The 6,885-nt window shown below is 39.6% G+C and overlaps 1 long non-coding RNA gene across 1 annotated transcript in view; it reads right to left on the reverse strand.

Moving 5' to 3' along the window:
• Positions 1 to 3,796, reverse strand: part of LOC107834112 (uncharacterized) — a 12,617-nt gene extending 8,821 nt beyond the window's left edge. Inside the window, exons 1-2 of the long non-coding RNA XR_001659893.1 lie at positions 3,652 to 3,796; positions 1,734 to 1,739 (exon numbers count right to left, since the gene is read on the reverse strand). This is a non-coding gene — a long non-coding RNA (uncharacterized LOC107834112). The remainder of the gene's footprint in view (positions 1 to 1,733; positions 1,740 to 3,651) is intronic.
• Between the last annotated feature and the right edge of the window lie 3,089 nt (positions 3,797 to 6,885).

Consider the following 6,885-nt stretch of genomic DNA (forward strand, 5'->3'; position numbering starts at 1 on the left):
TTCACAAGTGGCATCATCATAATAATACACATCGAATACGTTGCTCAATGTCCCATTTATTATGTTTCAAAAGCGACTCTCAGCAGCAGGGTTTTTAGTCTAGATTTAAAGCGGCTCAGTGTTTCGGCTGTTTGGTCATTTTCTCAGGGTTTATACAGAAATCCTAGACTTGAATTTACTACCTTTTACTACCACTGAATATTTTACTACCAACACAAAATGGAGCAGCAGTCTCTTTTGGGGGAGCAGTGAATTCTAGGGTGCACCAATTTATCGGCTAGTTGATTTATTAGCACAGATTTCCTTCATTTTGGGAGATTGGTGATAGGCCGATACCTACATCTGAAGCCAATCCTATCTACCTCAGCAAAGGTCTGAAAATCAGCCACTGTCCTCTTCTGCTCTGCTCTGCTGTGAGACAGGTTTGGCTGATAGACCGGCCCACCAGGTCATGTCTGCACGGTTGCAGCTAATAGTCCCCTCACTGTTGCCAAAAGCAATTTTTAGTGACTTTTCAGACAAAAAAAAAAGGTATAGAGCAAAATCAGAATTGGCAGGTCAGGGTTTTTAAAGATCGGTAATCAGCGATCAGCCAGAAAACTGCGATCGGTGCACCACTAGTGAATTCACAGCACTGACCCATGTAACATGATGGCCCATCAAAGACAAAACTTTATCCCACTTACTAAGGGATAAGGATGTAACTGTGACTTTATCTTGACAAAGATCTCACATGTAAATCATCCAAAAGCATTTCCAGAAGATTTAAGATAATATTTTTTTAAGAATATAAATAAAATGATATGACAAAATTTCACAAGCCAATGTTTTATTCTCAATAAACAATAATATTGGTTTGCTACTAATTGTCAACACTCGATACAAGTAGTCGAGACCAAAGTACCAAACTCAAGACTTTTGTCAGTCTTCAGTTTTAAGAGAGAAAAAAAGAGAAACAATAAATCAGGCCAATGGAAATTATTGAGTTTGTTTTAATTTATCATCTGATTAATTGATTTATTGATTATTGTGACAGGCCTATGTGTGAATATTCGACTAATCCCTTAAATATGTCGAGAAGTCAACATAAATTAAGTACCTTTCAGTTTGTTCTGGTGAATAAAGTCTAGCAGCAGATGATGTTCTTGCAGGTCCAGATCTACCTTCAATACTGCAGAAGCTAGAAAATACAGTTTCAGTGATAGTGACCAACATCCATAAATGCCATAATCTCCTGAAGATGCTTGCCAACTTCGGTATCATAAAACTAGATCAACCTGGGTTAAAGTTAAGACTGAAGATAGATAAAAATACACGGACTCAGCTCTCAACAGTTAGCGTAGCATAGCTCACATAAACATTAGCTCCAGCTAACGGAAACATGTGAGGGCAGAGTATAAAAATACCAGACATATAAAACGTAATCTTAAATCATTTATAATTAATCCATGTCTCATTATAATCGGAGAGCAAAGCTTGTACTTACTTCAGAGGACAGACCACCGGGACGCTCCGTCTTGCTTCTTGCCTGCCTATTTTTCTGGCCAGCAAACCATTCCACCACCCAGTGGTCCTTTTTCAGACCACTTAAGTCTCCTGTACCGCTCAAAAATGCACAATATGTCGATAAATAATTTTAGGATATTATAAGGAAGTGCTGAGATATACCGATTTCCACCGAACTAACGTATTTGCCACTTCGGCACAGTGAGAAAGGTTTAGAGGATAAAAACACTGGACTCAGAGCAAAACTCAGATCACCCAGCTTTCTACTAGCATGTAAGCGCATCATCTACGCCAGTGTTTTTCAACCACTGTTCTGTGGCACACTAGTGTGCCGTGAGTGATCGTCAGGTGTGCCGTGGAAATTATCCAATTTCACCTACAGTATTTTCCAGACTATAAGCTGCTACTTTTTTCCTAAACTTTGAACCATGCGGATTGTAACCCGGTGTGGCTTTTCTGTGGATTTTTCTTCAACCACCAGGGGGCTCTCTAGCAGGAAGTGAATCACTAGAAGTCAAAATTGTAAATCAAAGAAGAACGCGTTAATTTTACTTTAAAACAACCACATGCTAGCAGCAGGCACGACGGAGAAATGTTTTCAGACTCATGTGAGGAGTATCGATATGGCACTACAGGAGGGAAATAGAGCCGTTGCACTTAAGCTCGGTGTAAACGAAACCATGGTTCGGCTTTGGAGACGGAGGGCTTCGTCCTTAACAAATCCAGCTGATTTATTAGGACGCAGCTTTCTGCTGGGTCCTTATGAAAAACCGAGAGCAGCTTCCAGTTTGTTTGTTTTTTGTTTTTTTCCCCCCCAAAAAAAATTAAAGGTGCTAGTAGTCCGCTCTATAGTCCGAAAAATACTGTAATTGGTTTTAAAATATATTTTGAAAATGAATTATCTGCCAATAGTCTGCTGTAGTAGTGACTAGCGGCGTAATCATGTCATTTTCTTACCACTAGATGGCAGTAGGTGCAGAGCATTTACATTAAAACAAGAGAATTAGTGATGCGTGAATGTTACAGGTAGCGGTGAGAGCATCGTATCTAGCAAGACTGTGACGACAGTGATGGAAAAGACAGAGAAGCTCAGCAGGAGTTGGAAAGAACATGGGTCCATTTCCCTCAACATGTCTGTGTGAAGTGAGCTTCTCAAGCCTGGCTACTATAAAAACTGAAACCAGAGAGAGACTGAGAGCTGTTGAGGAAGAGCTTTGTCTTTCTTCAATTTCTGCCAGGAAATCAGCTGCTTTCATCCAAACATTCACAGGTTTCACACTAGATGGGTAAAATATACAGATATTGACATTTTGTACATGCAAATATTCATATTGTAACAGTGAATATGAAGTGAAATCTTTCCCAAATATTATTGCTTCTTTCAGAATAAGAATCATTTTCTGTATTCTGGCTATAAGAATGCTTATGGATTAGTTTGTAAAACACTTTGAAGTTTTCTACAACTTCTTTAAATTTAAGACCACAGTGTTGTGGCCCTGTTCAGGTGTATTTCCGGATCTGTACGTAACTGCAGTTTTGTGTGTGTGTATACAAGGTGACTTGTGCGTATTTTTTCTACATTTGTAGGTGTAGGACAAGGTTTATTTTATTTTTAAGGTTTACCCATCCAGTATTACACACGCACAGATATTTTTACACACGCACAGATATTTTGAGACCATTTTCACTCCATATGAAGAACAGGCTCTTCTCATCCAGCACGTTCGCTAAAATTCCGTTTGTAAACAATAACATGTATGGTATCAGCTGATGAATGCTGTACCGGTAAAAGTTTTTACTATTTTTCCTAAAACTGCAGTAGAATTTTAACTCTGGCTCATGTTCACTCTGCCATCTGTCTGTGTTGCAGTTGGTGATGTTGTTTAACTTACGTATGAGATCTTTGTCAAGTAGCAGCGGTGTTCAGGCGCTGAGGTTAACTGTATCAGTAAGGTCCGTTGCTGGTAAAGCTGCTTTCTGCTGAGGTATGACGGCAATACTTATGCTTGTAGCTGAGCTTTAAGTTGCATCGCTTCGTGCCGCACCAAAACACGAAATAGGGATCTGCTCCCCTGCTAATGAACGGTAGATAGTCCGCTCGGTTTGGTTTGATCACAGTCACGAAGTCATATTTATATTTTTAACTGTGTAACACTCACTATGTGTTTACAGTTAGTTAACTCGTAATAAAACCAGAGCTAGGTTCGGCTACTGGAGTAGTGAGAAGTGTATTTTGAATGAATGACCACAGACCCCCAAAAAATTAAGTTAAAAACAGCCGGCTTATTATTTGTTGAAAGAACAATAAAAGAATAAACAACGATGTTACACAATTAACACAAAATGACACAAATTCCAGAAAAAAATAGTTTCCAGTTTCTTTCAGAATATTTTATAAATCTAAATTAAGGATACTATTTATTTTACCTAGGTTATAGTTCTATTTAAGTTCTAGTTAATACTATTTATCTGTTTTAATTTACAGTTTGTTCTAATCTGTTTAATCTATTTTAGTTCTTTGGTGTTTCCCTTATGGAGTCAAAAAAAAATCAAAATACAGCAATTTTAATGTCTCTAATTGTTGCTCTTTTTTATATATATATTTTTAACAATTTTAAGATCGATTAATTCCCTATTTATTCTCCTATTTATTTACTTCCTATTTATCTAATTTACTATTATGTTTATGAAGAGGCTATTTCAACCTGGGTTACAACTGCATACTTTACAAAGCGCTTCTCTGTCACCTGGGTATCGAGCCAAAGTCGTGGAAACGTATATTTTTTCGTGGTGAGGCGCAAAATGACTCACTTTTCTCAACACGTTAGGCGCTTTCAACACTACGCATGCGCACAGGAGATAGGACAGCGGAACCAATCGAGTCTGTGAACGTCAGCTCAGGTCCTGGGAGTCATTTACGCCTCATAGAGCGGGTCAAGTCTATGCAGTCATAAGCCGTTTTTGCACTGCAAGGAACGGCACGGGTTCAAAGTAGGCCGACCGTGTTTGCATTAGAACTTCCAACACGGTTCCACCCGGCTCCTTGGAACCACAAGAGCTGTGGTTCCAATCGGACCGGCCAAGCGGGGCTGCTTAGAATCAGCAGCTGATTGGTTTAGTCAGCCGTTGATCGATTTTAGCTGGCTCTCACTAAACTATTCTTACTGTATTTTGTAAAGAGTGCTCTTTTTAATATTTTTATTATTATTTTTAATTTGTGATGGATTCCTCTCAATATTCTGCTGTTACCTGGTCCCATGATGAGGTAATTTTTTTTCCTCCGCTTACTCCCTGATGAAGAGTACAGAATGAGTTAGATCGGACAACGAGAACGAGGAATGAGAAAGTTTTCCGCCGCATCTCTGAGGAAAAGGCTTCGGCCGCTACATAGAAACCATTGTTTAGTTTCAAAAATAATGACGTCAGGTACAGCTTCGATGCCGCCCTCAGTTATATGTAAACGCAAAAGGGCTGCAGTACAGGTGGAACCGGACCGAAGCGTGGTGTTCCGTTCCGTGCTGTTCCGTTTCGTTCCTTGCAGTGCAAAAACGGCTATAGACATGAATACGTAGACACCTCATGGAGCGCTGAATCGTACTTTAACGTCAACCGAGAAATACTTCCTGTGTTGCAAAATTGGCCCGAAGTAACCGATTGTAAGTGATTGTTAGCGTAGCAGCTAACGTTTTACTGAGTTGTTTATAAGCGAATTTCTGGCTGCAAAGTCAAGTAATTCTTATCTTCCATCCTTACCTGTGAAAGGTAATGCCAATGAATCCAGGTTGTTTCGTAAAACGTTGAAACAAGTCCACACAACACAGGACTTAAGGAGCTCCGATCGCCCTGCTGCCACATAGAAGATGGCGGTGACGTAACGTACGACTCAGCGCTCTATGAGGCGTCTACGTCATAATGTCTATGGTCTACTTTAGGGGTGCCCAAAGTTGGTCCTCGAGGGCCGGCATCCTGCATGCTTTAGTTCTCTCCCTGGTTTAACACACCTTGATCAAATGATGGCTTGCTAGAAGCCCTAAGAGGAACATTGATAAGCTGAAAAGGTTGTTGCTACCACCAGGGAGAGAACTAAAACGTGTAGGATGCCGGCCCTCGAGGACCGACTTTGGACACCCCTGGTCTACATATTCATGTCTATGCTGGGAGTAGATGTAATTTTTAATACAGATTTTATAGTTAAACGAACTTAAAACAAAAAGTCAGCATCAATGTAAAATTCTAAATATATCGAAGGGGTCATGAAAATTCTTTTGAAATCTATCTGTTACCTTTTACTAGTCTTAATTTTAGCTAATTTAATTCATTACCTTTTACTACCGCACAGAAACCCTGTTTTTTTTTTGGAAGTTTGTTCCAGATTTGTGGAACATAGAGACTGAATGCTGCTTCTCCATGTTTGGTTCTGGTTCTGGGGACTCAGAGCAGAACCAGAAGACCAGAGGGGTCTGGAAGGTTGATACAACAACAACAACAGAACTTTAATGCATTATGGTGCTAAACCGTTCAGTGATTTATAAACTAACAAAAGTATTTTAAAGTTTGTTCTCTGAGCTACAGGGAGCCAGTGAAAGGACTTTTGAGCTGGTGTTATGTGCTCTATGTTCCTGGTTTTAGTGAGGATGCGAGCAGCAGCGTTCTGGATCAGATACGTTTTATTTGGCATGTCTTTGAGGACACTGATCGACTAACAGATGTGAGGAAGATGAGTATCTCTAGATCTTGCCTAGACATTAGTCTTTTAAACCTGGAAATGTTGTTCAGGTGATAGAAGATTGACTTTGTAACCGTCTTTATGTGGCTCTGAAGGTTCAGTCATCTGGTTCACTATACCCAATTTTCAGGACTGATCACTAGTTTCTAGCGGTAACTCTAGATCATTTGTTGATTTATTTACTCTAGATTGTTCCTCTTTAGCTCCAAAGACAATAACTTCAGTTTTGTTTCTGTCCAGCTGGAGAAAGTTATGGCACATCCACACGTTCATCTGTTCTAAGCATTTATTCGGGGGTTGGATGGGTTCAGAGTCACCTAGTAACACCGTAATGTACAGCTGTGTATCAATAGCTCCAAAGCAGAGCTTTGGGTAAATAGGATGGAAAATAAATTGTTGTGTAGTTTATAAAATGTATCATAGTGGCAGCCCTTGGATAGAGACAAAAGGAATGTTTATTATGCAACTAAAGACTTGTTTAGAATGACCTTTTTTTCTTTGTTATCCTTTTATCTAATCCCCTGAATACATGCATTCTTCACACCAACAGACTGGAAATGTGCAAGTACGTGTTTTTTGTTTTCATGCTTTTGTCTTTTAATGCAGAATGGAATCAAGACCCCCCTGCTAAACGAAGGCCGAGGTTCCAGAAA

Source organism: Poecilia formosa, unplaced genomic scaffold, assembly GCF_000485575.1.
Source record: "Poecilia formosa unplaced genomic scaffold, Poecilia_formosa-5.1.2 Scaffold520, whole genome shotgun sequence".
Taxonomy (NCBI): Eukaryota; Metazoa; Chordata; class Actinopteri; order Cyprinodontiformes; family Poeciliidae; genus Poecilia; species Poecilia formosa.